Source organism: Protopterus annectens, chromosome 1.part1, assembly GCF_019279795.1.
Source record: "Protopterus annectens isolate FY-2018-M chromosome 1.part1, PAN1.0, whole genome shotgun sequence".
NCBI classification, from domain to species: domain Eukaryota; kingdom Metazoa; phylum Chordata; order Ceratodontiformes; family Protopteridae; genus Protopterus; species Protopterus annectens.
Window position 1 is genome coordinate 756251203 of NC_056726.1, and position 16936 is coordinate 756268138.

The window sequence follows — 16936 nt, forward strand, 5'->3', positions numbered from 1 at the left end:
CAAGGAACTCGAAAAAGCGACTACCTTCTGGATTTAAGTATCTCTGCTTTTTTTTTCACTGAAATAGCTTCTGCTGCTTACTTTAAACTAGCCTGAACTGTTTTTTTACTGATTACTGCATTTATTTTAAAAACTGCACTTAAAGTTACATTTAGTCGAATTTAGTCGAAAGTTTGCTTGTTTGTTTGTTTAATTGAACTGTGGAGGCTGCCCACTAAAGTGTGCTAGCCTGTGTAACTAATTTATCACTGTCTCTGCATTTTCTGTATATTTCTGCAAAAAAAAAACAAAAAACTAATCCTTGTTTTCCCGCCTTTCTCGACTAGTTTAGACCAGTATACAGGCATTGCTGTATTCTGGGCTGTGGTGTAGTTCCTGTGTTGTCCATTACCTTACTTGGATAAAAGGAAGTTTCTTTGCTCACCAGTGGGAGTGGGGAGCCTTGAGCAGCCTACCTATCCTTGGGGGAAGTGACCTCAGCACAAGAAGCTGTTAGTAATTGGTTGTTTGGGACCATTCCTAGCTCTTTTGTAGTTCACTGCTTAAAATCCGCCTCTGGGCGTTTTTTTTTTGGCTATACTGCTCAGACAAGCTCCACGTGGGTTTACAGAGTGGTCCTAGCAGCAAGGAACTCGAAAAAGCGACTACCCTCTGGATTTAAGTATCTCTGCTTTTTTTCACTGAAAATAGCTTCTGCTGCTTACTTTAAACTAGCCTGAACTGTTTTTTTACTGATTACTGCATTTATTTTAAAAACTGCACTTAAAGTTACATTTAGTCGAAAGTTTGCTTGTTTGTTTGTTTAATTGAACTGTGGAGGCTGCCCACTAAAGTGTGCTAGCCTGTGTAACTAATTTATCACTGTCTCTGCATTTTCTGTATATTTCTGCAAAAAAAACAAAAAACTAATCCTTGTTTTCCCGCCTTTCTCGACTAGTTTAGACCAGTATACAGGCATTGCTGTATTTTGGGCTGTGGTGTAGTTCCTGTGTTGTCCATTACCTTACTTGGATAAAAGGAAGTTTCTTTGCTCACCAGTGGGAGTGGGGAGCCTTGAGCAGCCTACCTATTCTTGGGGGAAGTGACCTCAGCACAAGAAGCTCTTAGTAATTGGTTGTTTTGGACCATTCCTAGCTCTTTTGTAGTTCACTGCTTAAAATCCGCATTTGCACGGCTTTGCACGGTCGTGCGCATAGCGCAGCGCCGGTTAAACTTTTTCTGGCTCCGCTAAGTCTGCTCTTCAATTTTTCCCTTAGAACTGTTCTACTTGCAATCTAAACAGCCTATACTCTATCTGAAAAGCTCAGCACTTGCTCCTAAAGCATTTTGTATACAGGTAAAGCACTCTTAAACAAACGAAAAGTACTTCATTCATCTAAATTCTGTTGAGTACCCATTTCCCTATAGGTCCTTTCTGACTCAGTTACACAGCAATCTTTTTCACTATTTCTAGCATGTCGAAGGGTCAGTTGCTGGCGTCCTCTTCTGTTCAGCTGGTGAATCTGGGAATCTTGAGGCAATGTTACAATTGCCTCATGTACACGGACAACCCTCTCCTCCTCCCAACAAATACAAATATATGCGAGAGATGCAACTATACAGCCAAACTGGAGGCTGAGCTCTCTCAATTCAGTACTGGCAAGACCAGTCAGGAGGCGAAGGTAACCACGCACACCACAAACCCAGTCTCACATAGAACTATCACAACTGCAAACCAAACACATAAACACACAAAAACATACTCGGAGGCGCTGATTAAAAATCTACCAAAACAACAGAGGCCTCCAAAGCAGACACCCAAGCAACCACCACCTCAAGACATAGCAAATGCAACACATAGTTCACAAAGTCAGTGTGCTAAACAGTCACAGCCCTTAAGGCCAAACAACATGCCAGACACACTTGTAATAGGTGACTCCATAGTCAGGCACACTGACGCCCGCTCACCAGACTGAACAAGGAGAGGGTCACAGTAAGCTGCCTGTCGGGAGCTAGAATCCGCCACATAACACAAGCACTCAGGTCACTCCACAGCAAGTACAAATATGACTCGGTCATTGTACATGCCGGTGTGAACGACCTGAGACGTACCTCCCTGGACTACATGAAAAGAGACATAGAGGAGCTGTCTGATTATGTAGCCCAGGCCGGTATGACCCTGACCCTGAGCAGCATCTTACCCTCACCAAGAATGATGCCACAGTACAAAGACAAAATGATCAGTTTTAACAATTGGCTTAATTACTGGTGTCATTCTAAGGGGATCCAGTGTCTGTCTGCTTGGGATGACATGCTTGACAAGCCACGCTGCTTGGCAAGGGATGGTTTGCACCTGTCACCCCTGGGCTTCCGGATATTGGCCAAGGCTCTTGCCACCCCCATAGTGCCTTTTTAGGCAAGGCTCAAATGACAAACCTACCTCCCTAGAAAACACAAGTGGAAAAAAAATAAGGGTAATGCTGCTCAATGCCAGAAGTCTAAACCTCAAGATGCACGCCTTCGAAGCCCTCCTCAGTATGGAGAACATCGATGTCTGTGCAGTGACTGAAACCTGGTTCAAGGCTCCTGAGAGCACCCCAGCACTATCAGGTTTTACCTCATATCATGCTTTCGGCCCCAAAACTTGGACAGAACCACAAAAGGAGGGGGAGTATCCATTTTCATCAAAGATACCCACACCTCCAGGTTAGAGGCAACGCACGAAGCATCAGAGACTATCCAGGTGCAACTAACCATAGGCAAAACTGCCTTACAGTTTATAGCATGCTACAGACCACCCTCTCAAACTCAGGAACCCCACACAGCCTTCCTGAAGACACTGGAGAGTATGAATGTCTCTCCAAATACCATCATTTTGGGAGACTTCAACTACCCAAACATAGACTGGGAACATTACTCAAGCCCCAACACCCTAGCCCAAAGGTTCTTAGAATTCATAAACTCAAATGCAATGGAACAACTAGTCACCATTCCCACAAGAGGAGACAATATACTAGACCTGATCATCACAAACATGGGGACAAAATGCTCCACACCGAAGTACATCCCTCTTTGGTAAGATCAGACCATAAATTAATCTCACTGGAACTCCACATCCCGCCCCACCCCTGCACAAAAGACCACAGTGAAGAACTTCTCAAAAGCAAACTTCACACTTCTTAAGACTGAAGTGGTATCTTTCAAGGCCCCTGGGCCAGTGGAAACCACAACCCACACTGCTGAATCCTTTGCAAATGCCTTCTATGGGCACCTTCAAGAATGCATGGATCATGCAATCCCAAATAAAACCAAGACCCATTCCCCCAAAGGCAGGCGACCGGTCTGGTGGACCCCAGCCATAAACAAACTTTACAACAGAAAGAGGAAGCTACTACACGACAGAGCAAAATCCCTAAAAGGGAAGGCATCTCTGATCAGTACTAGCAAAAAACTACGATCACTCATAAAATCATCCAAGACCAACTTTGAGAGAAAAATCGCAAATGACACACAAGACAATCACAAGGCCTTCTTTAGCTGTGTTAGAAATCTGGGTGGAAACTCCCAGATATGCTCAGAGTTAGTCCTAAATGACACAAAATAGACTGAACCCACTGACATTGCCAACATTCTGGCAGACAGGTTCAGTGCAAATTTCTTCCCAAAAGGAGAAATAACTATCCCAGCAGAGTGTAGCCTCCTAACATCTCAGATGCCCAGGTGAGAGCCGCCTCTCTAAAGCTAAAAACACAGCATCAATGGGACCGGATGGTGTCCCGGCTGTGTGCTACGTGAACTCAAGAGGAACTAAACCCACACATAAGGCTGCTGTTTAATCTTAGCCTTACCACAGGATACGTACCCAAAGAGTGGTGTACGGCAACAGTGGTCCCACTTCACAAAGGCAGTGCTTCTACGGACCCTGGAAATTACCGCCCCATAAGCTTGACGAGCCTGGTCTGCAAAGCTATGGAGAGGATCATTATGGAACTCATAAACAAAGACCTTGGGGACCTACAGACATTGGATCCTACCCAATTTGGCTTTGTCAAGGGCAGATCCTGCCTTTTGAACTTGGTCGACTTTTTTGAAACAGGCACTAAGGCCATTGATAATGGTAAGGCAGTTCACACAGCCTACCTTGACCTTGCAAAAGCCTTTGACACAATACCCCACTCGGGCATCATAGACAAACTCACCAGCTTAAATGTAAACCCATATGTCACAAGATGGGTTGCAAACTGGCTCAAGGACAGAACCCACAGGGTCAGAGTTGCTGGAGCTATGTCAGACTCTAAGCCAGTCACAAGCGGTGTCCCACAGGGCTCAGTCCTGGGACCCCTCTTGTTCGGCATTTATTTTTCCGAGGTACAGGCAAACATAGGAGGATTGTGGCTGACAAAGTTCGCAGATGACTGCAAACTGGGCACCATAATTGATACTCCAGCGGACACAAACATCCTTCAGAGAGGCCTCATAGAAACGGATAATTGGTGCCAGAGCCATGGCCTTAAGCTGAACGCCAAAAATGTATAGTCATACCCTTTGGGAAAAACAAGGTACCGACAAATTACCACATAGGCGGTAATCCATTAAGTACGGAAGAGGTAATCAGGGACCTAGGGACCCAGGTTGACAGTAACCTCTCATTTGACACTCACATTGCCAAAGTGGTTAGGAAGACATTCTATATTGCCCACCTTATCATGAAGGGTTTCACATCTAGATCAAGAGAGGTCATTGTGCCCTGTACTCTTCTCTTATCAGGCCAATGATTGAGTACAATGCCCCATTTGGGATGTATCTCACCCGACACCTGCAGCAGTTGGAAAGACCCCAAAAGTTCCTCACCAAGAGGATAAAGGGTCTTAAACATATGTCATATGCTGCCCGACTGAAAAAACTCCAGCTCTATTCAGTCGCATACCGCCTACTCAGAGGTGATCTGTGCCTGAGGTACAAGGCCATGTCCAATCCTGAATTAATGGACATGCTCCACCTCAGAAAATCCAAATCCACCAGAGCCACGAGAACAAGTGGCTTAAACCTCAACACAGAAATAAATAGAACGTGCTGGAGGGACAGATTCATAACCCAGAGGCTCCCTACACTCTGGAACAGAATCCCAGTCCATGTTAGGCAGAGCCCCTCACTGACTCTATTCAAGAGAAATCTCGACGAGTGGATGGGAGATCGTAGGTTTACCCCGGGGGTCATCTCTGTGTCACTACTAGACAGAGGCATAGTAAACTAAACCCTAGGGCGTAGTATTCTCATCCTAAGGGGTGGTGTAAGCCACATACACTCTGGCTAGGCTTATAAATGCCCTAGGGCAGATAGCCTAGTACGAACCTATGAACCTATAATCTTAGTCCCGCTTAGGTTGGAGTGCCTGTTCAGGTACTGTCTGGTGAGGGTCAGTCCTTTGGCGTGGGGGATGTTTGTGTAGAGTGCTTCTACATCTAGGGTGACCAGTAAATATTCCCCTCCATCCAGCCTTAGTTTGGAGATGTCATTTCGAAAAGCCCAGGAGTCCTTGGTGTAGTATTTGCTGCTCTGTACAATGGGATTAAGGATGTGGTCCACGTATTGTGAAATCTTTTCTGTTTTTGTCCTTCAGTTCGATACCACGTGGCGGAAAGGTGGATTTTCAGGGTTCTTGTGAACCTTGGGGATTCCAAAAAAGTTTCCAAGGCTGGGTGTCATGACCTGCATGAAGTCTTTTTCGTCTTGAGAGATCTCATCCCTGAGGTACAGTTCCAATAGTAGGTTGTCAATTTGTTTAAAGTTTTGTTGTACCTGGTTGATGTTGACCTTTTTGTAGAACTGGTTATTCATGAGGGATGCTTCAAGTGTTTGGATATATCTCTCCTGCTCACTACTATCCTGGATCCCTTGTCAGCCTTCATGATCTGTAGGGATTTGTCCTGACTCAGTTCTTTCCAAGCCTGTCTTTCTTCCCTGTTCAGGTTGTGCCACTTTGCCGAGGGCTTTTCAGAAAGGAGTTTCCTGATATCCCTTTCACAGGTACTAGCAAAGAGGCTCAGTGTGTTGGAGAGTGCAGGAGTGTACAGGATGTCAAAAAAAATTGAACGAAGAGAAGAAATTTTAACTAAGGAATGAACTTCGTGACAATAAAAGCATTCAAAAAATAGTAAATCACACCAACTGTTGTAGAACTTTAGCACTTTTGTCTTATTTTGTCAAAAAAAATTGAACGAAGAGAAGAAATTTGTCAAAAAAAATTGAACGAAGAGAAGAAATTTGTCAAAAAAAATTAATCGAACCATACTTCCTCGAACTCACTTACACAAAAGTGCATTCCATCGAAAATGCACTTTCGCGGAATAAAAAAACAAACACTAACTAAAAAAGTAAAATAACACACTAAGCAGTGTTATGCAGGGGGGCATGCCCCCCCTGCACCCCCCACCCCCCACGTTAATATTCTCACTCCGAGATCGTACTACAGTGGGGAAAAGGGAATATTCCCTTAGCCCCACTATACTGCAATCTCAACAAAACTTTCCTTAATTGTACATCAACAGTATACGTTGATGTACAACTAAGGCAACATGCAAACTGCATGTTTTCCTTTTTATTTGTTTACTTTAGCGAAAGTGTATTGTTGACAAAATGCACTTTCGCTAAAGTAATTACGGTTCGATGAACCGTACTGTCGATAAAATAAATAGGACCCATATATATATATATATATATATATATATAGAGAGAGAGAGAGAGAGAGAAACATATATAGATGGGTGAATGAGTTTATTATTAAATATTTCTAGCTCTATCTAGTAAAACACATCTGTTTGATGCAGATATATCCCCAACTCACCCAGTCAGCCTCACAGAATATCGAAACACAGCTTACTGCTCACTCGCAACAAACACTGCAGTTAACTGCCAAATAACAAGTACATTCACCTCCTCAAAACACTCCTACCTCTGAATGTCAGTAAGCCAGTAATCTACATGTATAAGATGAACATGTACTGGCTTTCTGAAAAATTCAAACAAAAATAAACACCTCAACAGATGCTGCATACACCATTTGTAAATGAAACCAAAGCAAGCACTTATTTGTGGTCCTCAGCCCCACATTCTCTTACTTATATGTACTAACTCCGTAGTTGTACAACCATAACCAAAGGAAAATACCACACATGGTGCTACAGTTGACAGTATGTGAGTAATCTGTAGCAGAAGTGAGCACTTTGCAGTTTTGATGGAAAGTGATTCCTACATTATCAGCCAACAAACTGTGCAGTCTGCAATATGTAGGGAAACCATGTGTGTGTGTGTGTGTGTGTGTGTGTGTGTGTGTGTGTGTGTGTGTGTGTGTGTGTGTGTGTGTGTGTGTGTGTGTGTGTGTGTCTGTGTGATCTACTCATATATTTATACATCTGTTAACTTGGTAGCTGGATTGGTCCAGAGAGCCCTTTTAAAGTATGACCTTTCCTTTAAACGTTTAAACCTACAAACCTTCCTTTTTGTCTGCTAACAGGTTAACTGAAAGAGACACTGTAGTCCAGTGAAACGCCTTCCTTATTACCCTTTGACAAGACTTCATGATACTGATCACAGTTTCTTGACACCGGCCCCCCGTATATGGGAATCACTCCTACTGAGAGTACAGTCACTCCCTTCCTACTAACCCTTCTGTATTTAACAGAGACTATTCCAACTCCTCACGAGTGGTCTCTCAATCCAGCAGTGGCAATACTACTTTTCAGCCACTGGTGCCATCTTTGCTGTGATCTGTTTGCTTCCTACCTCAACAACAAATGCAGTAGTTACTTTGGCCTGATCCCTCCACAGGGTCAATTACCAGGGTAAGCTCTAGTCCACAATTGGCCCCCCAGGCTCCTGTATGCCTTCCCCCATTACCTCTCATGAACACATTCATTCAAAAAGCCAGACAGTGCAAAGCCAAAATAATCCTCCTTACCTCCTTTTGGCCCCAACAAACTTGGTTTCCCTTTCCATGGCCTCTACCAGTACATCTGCCATGAATGCTAGATCAATATTCAGACCTTCTTTCTCACCTCTGCGGACTGCCTCCATCGAAGAAGCCTCCACGAAACTAATCACTTGGTGGTTCTAATTTTGACTGTACCCTGAAATGCCAGGCTTCCAAATAATATAGTTGTTATAATGTCAGCATCGCCGAAACCTACTACGAAGATCTCCAGAAGTAATAGGGAATAGTTTAGTTTCATTTTGGATGATGGCCAAGGACATGGGCCCTTTCTCTGCCTCCATTGCTTTGATCTCAGAGTTTTTAGCTGAGCTCTTTCAGCAAGGATTTAGCTATTCTGCCATCAAAGTTAAGTTGGCAACAATTTCCAACTGACCAAAATGATGCTTCTTTGCTTCTTTGAACATTTTGAAAGCTTTGTTTATTGGAACCTTTCTCTTGCTTCTTCCCATTAAGATTCTAGTACCTCCATTGGATATTACTGTTATGCTGCAGGCCCTAACTAAACCTCCCTTTGAACCTGCGGTTACCATAGATATTACATTTTTGAGTTGGTAGACAATTTTCTTAGTCACTACCCCCTCGGGAAGATGAGTTTCAGACTCTCTCATCTAAGCCTCCATACCTAGTTTTCCATAAGGATCAGATCGGTCTCTCTGTCAACTAAATCTATCCTTCGTCCTAAAGGTGGCATCTGTAACTGACTTAAATCAATCCATAGAGCTAACTGTATTTTTCCTTAAATTTTCAAACAAAGGGGAATATATTGTCCACATGCTAGATGCACATCACCAACTCAGATTCTCTCTGCATCGAACAAAAAATCTTGGACAATATAATCAACTTTTTATTGCCTAATCTAAAGCTAGATTTGGAAAACCTGTTATGAAAGTTACTTTGTCCAGATGGTTATCAAGTTGTATCTCTTTTTCATTGGGTTTCCAGTTACAGTCAAAACCTAAGGCCCATTCAGCCCGAACATTGGCTACCTCTATAGCCTTTTCAAAGAGACTACCAATTGACAACATGTGTGCATTAGTGACCTGGTCCACTGTACATACTTTTGTTACTCACTATTAGCTGGACATACAATCCAGATCTGTCTTGGCTCCACCATCCTTAGGAACGTCCTTCCTTGATGCCACCCTCTAAGATAGCTTGGGAATCTGTCCCATATGTTAAATCAGACAAAATCTACAGCATTGGATACAAAAGTTTTGTACTTAGCATAATGATAGATCCATGTTGTCTGATTTTCATGTAGTTCAATCTCTTATCCCCCTTCCAAGTTATCTTGTATGGATAGCTTCAAGATGATCTGTTGATTTTTCCTTTACACCTTGTTTGTGACCAATACCATCACATTATGTTAATGATTTTTCCTGGTTCATTTCCATCTTCTACATCTAGAGAGTACCCTTTTTTCCTTTAGTAGGTATACATATTTTTCTGTAGAGCAAACTTGTATACATATTTTACTGTAGAGCAAATTCAGTCTGAGGTATTGGAGTGTAGTACAGGGAATTATGGGTAGGGGAGAAGGCAGAGCTCCAGAACCAAGGCAGCTTCACATTCGATGCCGAGGTCAGATCCATCTGGATCGGACATCCCATATATTGAACTGGACGAAAATCAGATAACATGGATCTGTCATTATGGTAAGCACATAACTTTCGTTTTTTGTAATAGATTGTTTAAAGTGCAGATGGATTGCTTCTCTTTTAAGAAATGGAGACATTCTTAACTATTCATCACTATGCACCCATCCATTTGAAAATGTTAGCTGTGTTATCTTTTTTCTGTCTGTTGTATTTTCCGTTATTGAAGATGCGTGTTCATAGGATCATAGATTAGTCTAGGCCAACTGCCCTTGTTGGCCATTTTAAGCCTAACCAGTTACCACATTTAAGAATCAAACCCTACACCTTGTGTCTGTAAGGTAAAGACCTTAACCATTATGCCAACCTCCCAACCTGTTTGTTAGTTTTGTGTGTTGTACAGTAGTCGGTTAGGTACAATGTGTGTTGTGAGAGTGCCCAAACACGATTCTTTGAGATCAGTATGCTACCATGTTTAACAAAGGGGAATAAAACAGTCAATAAAGATTATGTGGGACTGAGATAGTACTCAACATAGCATAATACTCAAAAGGTATGCAAAGATACATCTGTAAATACTAAGTACCATATAAATGAATAATACATAGAATAACTGGACAGGAAGGACAATTAAGTTTATACTTAATATACTTTAATCAAAAAATGGCAATTAATTTTCTGTTATGTCAAAGAAGAATACAGGCAATTTATTTGCAGTAAAAAAGTACATCCCAAAAGTATGTGCAGTTTATGAAAAAACTTGCTGCCTGGATACCAGATTTTAATGTAAATGGGATGATGTGCCTCAGCAGGAGAACTAAAACAGATGATTACAACAAGGCCAGGTGTTCTGCAGCTACATGATGTTAGTGGACCTTGAAACAGAGCCAGAGATGTTAGCTGTGCAGCCCATCACAACATTTAGATCTGATTTCCTCATGTGGAGGCTAAAAGGATGATGATTATGTTCCTGCCTTTACTTAAATGATCATATTTTCATTTCCCAGCAGAACTGCTTTTGGAAACAGTGGTTTCGATTGTAATTTTTAAGCTATTTGTAGGACACTTTGTAATGATACATGTCCTTCCACGTAGGGAGATATGAATTCCCTGCTTTATTTAATAACAAAAATATATTTTAAAAGTGAATTAATGTTCCCAGTGACTGTTGTCCACTAGCATGGCTAAATATAAAATACACATTAGCAAGCCTGCTTTAATTCTTAAAATTTAAGAGGCTTATTTACCAAATTTATTGCTAAAATCTTTTGTAACTTTGTCAACTTGTTTTTGGAAACTAAGAGGGGACCAGGGGACCCAAAGAAAACCCATGCAGACAAAGTAAGAAAATGCCAGTTCCACACTCCTCACATATATTGACTGAGATCAGGACTGAACCTTGAATCCTGGAGCTGTGATCATAACCCATGAGTTAACATGTTGCCCACATTTTTGCTTCACATTTGCACAGATGTTTTATTGTACCTTGGTTGCGTAAGCCTCAGGTACAAAGAAAAACTAACTTCGGTGGCAACTATAAACCTCTTGGCTCACCTATTCTAGCCAGTATCTTACCTTCACGATAAGCTGCAAATCTTGTTTAACCTATAATTTATTTGCTTTTTCATTCACCCTGCAATTGAATTCATTTATATTTGTTGCACACATTCATGAATCATTTCACTGCTTGACACTACCTTCTCGTCTTGAATTCTTTTTCAAAAATCTATTACCATTTCAGTAAAGCATCTTTTTTTCTACTTTGAACCTTCCACATAATTCACTTTGGATGCTTATATTGTGCCTATTGTTCCTTGTCTCTTTTATTGGAAGAGTGTCCCCTTGTGGACTTTGTGGATCCCCACAAGCTATTGAAATGTGTCTTGTCTTCTCCCATCCTTTCTTCAAGTTGAAATGTTTAGCTCCTGTAATCTTTACATTTGTCCTGGTGAAAGCAATGCATAATTTCTATATTATTTTATAATGCCATTATCCAATTTTTGTACTAGTAAATATGGGGTATTCAGAATTGTACACAGTGCTTCAAATGGATAGCAACAGCCTCTGTGCAGATATTTTATTTTATTTGTAGCATTTTGTGTACAGTAAATGTCATCCTTGTTATAATCTCATTACTGGTGTTGTGTCAGGGAGATACTCTCCTAAAACACATCAGAGGCTGCACAATGTAAAAGTAAAAATAACTAGATGAAAGGCAGTGTGCACTGAAAAATGCATATTGACATAAACAAGCAAGCAAGAAAAATTGTCTAAGTGCCAAAGGAATGATGAAAAAACATGAACTAATATGCATATATGCAAACTTATAATGAGTAGTAATAAAAGTGTCACCTTGTTGATATGGGAGGCAGTTTTCTTATATGAAAAAAAACGTAAATATGCTGAACTTAATGTGCAAAACAGTAAATAATAAATTCTTCTTTTGTTGTTCAGTATTTAAAGTTTGTTAATAAAAATATCCAGAAAGTTAAAAGAAAAGGAACTAATTTACCAAAGACATTTTACAATGTTTAAAACTAACTTGCCAGAATGTAATATGCAAATTTAGAAAAAAAAAACTACTAAATCCATAAAAAGTTATATAAAACCATGACTAATGTAATTTGGGATGACTCTATGTAATAATACATGAGTTTCAGACTCTCGTTTTATCTTTGGTTCATGATTAACCCTGTAGAGACAGCTCCTTATTTGTCAATATGAAACAATAGTCTTCAGTAAGAAAGAAAAATAAATATATATATATATATATATATATATATATATATATATATATATATATTTGCAAACCACCTTCCTCCATAATCCAGTATCTCAAGGGTTTACTTTCTTCTAATGTTTTTGATGTATATAGCCAATGCCATTACCCCAGTCTTTCTTGCTATGTGGTGCCCGAAGCAGAAGCAGTTCGCAAGTGTCAGTCGGCCGACTCCTGAAATTTTTGTTTTCGAGTTTCAGAACCAAAGTCTTCAACTACAGCTAAGTACCCCGTTGGGGAAACTTTTTCTTGCTCCTTACCGATATCAGTAAAAGTTAATAATTGCATTACTTGTGGAAAGCAAATACCTCATAAAGATTTTCATTTGTACTGTATTCCTTGCCTGGGCCTTGACCACAAGGTACCTTGCTGTCAGTTTTGTGCTTTATTTAATCAGCACACTATCCATCATCGGTATATTTTTGCCTCTAAATATTTTGGTTCTCGGTTTAATTATCCAGAAATGTCGTCAGCTAGCCATCCGACTACCGGGATTCCGAAAACACGCAAAGATAAAGACAGAGACAGGCCACCGAGGTCCAATACTGCCGACGACGTTTCTCCTAAGCCAGTCGACAGTTCGCCAGTACTCAGTGAGGGGCTTTCGCAGCCCCTGATACCCGCTATGTCTGATTCGCAGGCCTCTACTGAGACCCATTTGGAGTCCGGTATGCCGCGAGATGCTTCAACTATGGAACCCGCAGATGTCTCTACCTTGGATGGGTACGGAGCCGCTGTGTGCAGGCACCAGCTTCTGAGGGGGTATTCAGGCCTACGGACTTGTATATTAAACTGACGCCTCCTTCTTTACTTAGGCCTAAGTCTCGATCCATGCCTAAAAAACGATGCCCAGGCCACATGCTCAGGCCTCTATGCCTAAAAAACAAATGATAAGAATGGCTGAAGACTTTGAGCAGCATCTTACCCTCACCTAGAATGATGCCACAGTGCAAAGACAAAATGATTGATTTTAACAATTGGCTAAAATTTTGGTGTCATTCAAAGGGGATCCAGTGTCTGTTAGCCTGGGATGACATGCTCGACAAGCCACGTTGCTTCACTAGGGATGGCTTGCACCTGTCACCACTGGGCTTTCGGATATTGGCAAAGGCTCTTGCCACCCCCATAGTGCCTTTTTTTGGCAAGGCTCAAAAGTCAAACTCACGCCCATAGACAGCACAAGGAACAAGAAACTAAGGGTAATGCTGCTAAACGCCAGAAGTCTTAACCTCAAGATGCACGCACTCGAAGCTCTCCTCAGTATGGAGAACATCGATATCTGTGCAGTGACAGAAACCTGGTTCAAGGCTCCAGAGAGCACCCCAGCACTACCAGGCTATACCTCATATCATGCTTTTTGGCCCCAAAACCCGGACCGAACCACAAAAGGAGGGGGAGTTTCCATATTTATCAAGGATATCCACATCTCCAGGTTAGTGGCATTGCACGACGTATCGGAGACCATCCATGTGCAACTAACAGTGGGCAAGACTGCTTTTCAGTTTATAGCATCCTACAGACCACCCTCTCAAAGTCAGGAATCCCACTCGGCTTTCCTGAAAACATTGGAGAACATGAAGATCTCTCCGAACACCATTATATTGGTCGACTTCAACTACCCAAACATTGACTGGGAGCACTACTCAAGCCCCAGCACCTTAGCCCAAAGGTTCCTGGAAATTATAAACTCAAATGCTATGGAACAACTAGTCACCACTCCCACAAGAGGGGACAACATACTAGACCTGATCATTACCAACATGGGGACTCTATGCTCCACACCAGAAGTATATCCCTCATTGGTAAGATCAGACCATAAATTAATTTCACTGGATGTCCACATCCTGACCCCACCCCCAGCCCAGAAAACCACAGTGAAAAACTTCTCAAAAGCGAACTTCTCACTTCTCAAAACCGAAGTGGAATCCTTCAAGGCCCCAGGGCCAGTGGAAACTACGGCCCAAACTGCAGAATCCTATATAAACACATTCTACGGACATCTCCAGGAATGCATGGATCATGCTATCCCAAACAAAACCAAGACCCAATCATCCAAAGGCAGGTGTCCAGTCTGGTGGACCCCTGCCATAAATAAACTGTACAACAGAAGGAGGAAGCTACTACATGATAGAGCAAAATCCCTAATAGGGAAGGCATCTCTGATCAGTACTAGCAAAAAATTACGATCCCTCATAAAATCCTCCAAGGCCAGCTTCAAGAGAAAAATTGCACAGGACACCAAAGACAATCATAAGGCTTTTTTCAGTTATGTTAGAAACCTGGGATGCAACTCCCAGACTTGTTCTGAGTTGATTCTAAATGAAAAAAATACACTGAACCCACAGACATCGCCAATATCCTGGCAGACAGGTTCAGTGCAACCCCCCCCCCCAAAAAAGAGCAAGTATCTATCCCGGCAGAGGGCTGCCTCCCAAACATCTCTGATGCTCAGGTGAAGGCTGCCCTCTCCAAAGCAAAAAAAAACTACTTCCATGGGACCAGATGGCGTCCCAGGTTGCGTCCTACATGAACTCCAAGAGGAACTAATCCCTCAAATAAAACAGCTATACAATCTCAGCCTCACTACAGGATATGTGCCCACAGAATGGCGTACAGCAACAGTGGTCCCACTCCACAAAGGTGGAGCCTCTACGGACCCTGGAAACTATCGCCCCATAAGCCTGACTAGCTTAGTCTGCAAGGCTATGGAGAGGATCATCATGGAGCTCATAAACAAAGACATTGGGGGATCTACAGACACTAGATCCTACCCAGTTCGGCTTTGTCAAGGGCAGATCCTGCCTTTTGAACTTGGTTGACTTCTTCGAAACAGTCACCAAAGCCATAGATGAAGGGAAGGTTGTCCACACAGCCTATCTGGACCTTGCAAAGGCAATTGACACAATACCCCACTCGGGCATCATAGATAAGCTATCCAGCTTAAATATAAACCCCTATATCACAAGATGGGTCGCAAACTGGCTCAAAGACAGAACCCACAGAGTGAGAGTTGCTGGAGTCCTGTCAGACTCAAAACCGGTCACAAGTGGCATCCCACAGGGTTCTGTCCTGGGACCACTCTTGTTCGGTATATACTTTTCCGAGGTACACGCAAACGTGGGAGGACTATGGCTCACCAAGTTCGCAGACGACTGCAAACTGGGCGCCATAATCAACTCTCCAGCTGGCACAAACATCCTTCAAAAAGGTCTCACAGAGACAGATAACTGGTGCCAGCACCATGGTTTAAAGCTACATGCCAAAAAATGTATAGTCATACCCTTTGGCAAAAACAATGTGCCCACAAATTACCACATAGGCGGAAACCCATTAAGTACAGAGTAAGTTATTAGGGACCTGGGGACCCAAGTTGATAGCAATCTCTCCTTTGAAAACCACATTGCCAAAGTGGTTAGAAAGACCTTCTACATAGCCCACCTCATCACAAAGGGTTTCACATCTAGATCAAGAGAGGTAATCGTGCCCCTTTATTCATCCCTCATCAGGCCCATAATAGAATACAATGCCCCTTTTGGGATGTACCTTACCAGACACCTGCAGCAATTAGAAAGACCCCAAAAGTATCTCACCAAGAGGATCAAGGGTCTCAAACAGATGCCATATGCTGCTCGGTTAAAAAAAACTCCAGCTCTACTGAGTTGCATACCGCCTACTTCGAGGCGATCTATGCCTGACATACAAAGCTACGTCAAATCCAGAATTAATGGACATGCTCCACCTCAGTAAATCTAAATCCCTTAGAGCCACACGCTCGAGGGACTTGAACCTCAGCACAGAAATAAATAGAACTTGCTGGAGGGACAGGTTCATAACCCAGAGGCTCCCTTCGCTCTGGAATAGAATTCCAGTTCATGTGAGACAGAGCACCTCACTGAATCTCTTCAAGAAGAATCTCGATAGGTGGATGGGGGATCGTAGGTTTGTCCCAGGGATTACTCCCGTGTCACTATTAGACAGAGGCACAGTAAACTAAACTTTAAAAAGGGCACAGTATACTCAAATCAAGGAGTGGCGTAAGCCATACAGAATCGGGCTAGGCTTATAATTGCCCCAGGGCAGATAGCCTAGTATGAACCTATGAACCTGGTATCCTATCTGCAAATTATATTCCTGGGAGCAAGCTTGAATATCCCTATGAGCTACACGCTCTAGGGACTTAAACCTCGTCACCACAATAAACAGAACATGCTGGAGGGATAGATTCCTGTTCCAGAGACTTCCCTTACTCTGGAACAAACTACCTATCTATATCAAACAAAGCTCCTTATTAGCACTCCTCAAGAAAAATCTTGATGATTGGATGGGAGATAGGAAATTCTCCCCAGGGATCACTTCTGTGGCTCTGCTCGACAGTGGCACAGGAAAATAATTTTCTTGGGTGGCGAAAGCCAGGGTACATTTGGCTAGGCTTATATAGGCCCTAAGGTCAATTGCCTAGTACCTACCTATGAACCTATGAATACAACTTCCAGATGGCTTACCTCACACCAGAGAAACAAATTCATTTGACAACCTACTTCAGACAAGTGGCCACAAAAACCCTGCTATCTGCAAGACAAATACTGCAATCCT

The 16936-nt window shown here is 42.3% G+C and overlaps 1 protein-coding gene across 1 annotated transcript in view; it reads left to right on the forward strand.

Moving 5' to 3' along the window:
* Positions 1-16936, forward strand: part of FAM219A (family with sequence similarity 219 member A) — a 1804825-nt gene that overhangs the window by 953181 nt on the left and 834708 nt on the right. The window lies entirely within an intron of this gene.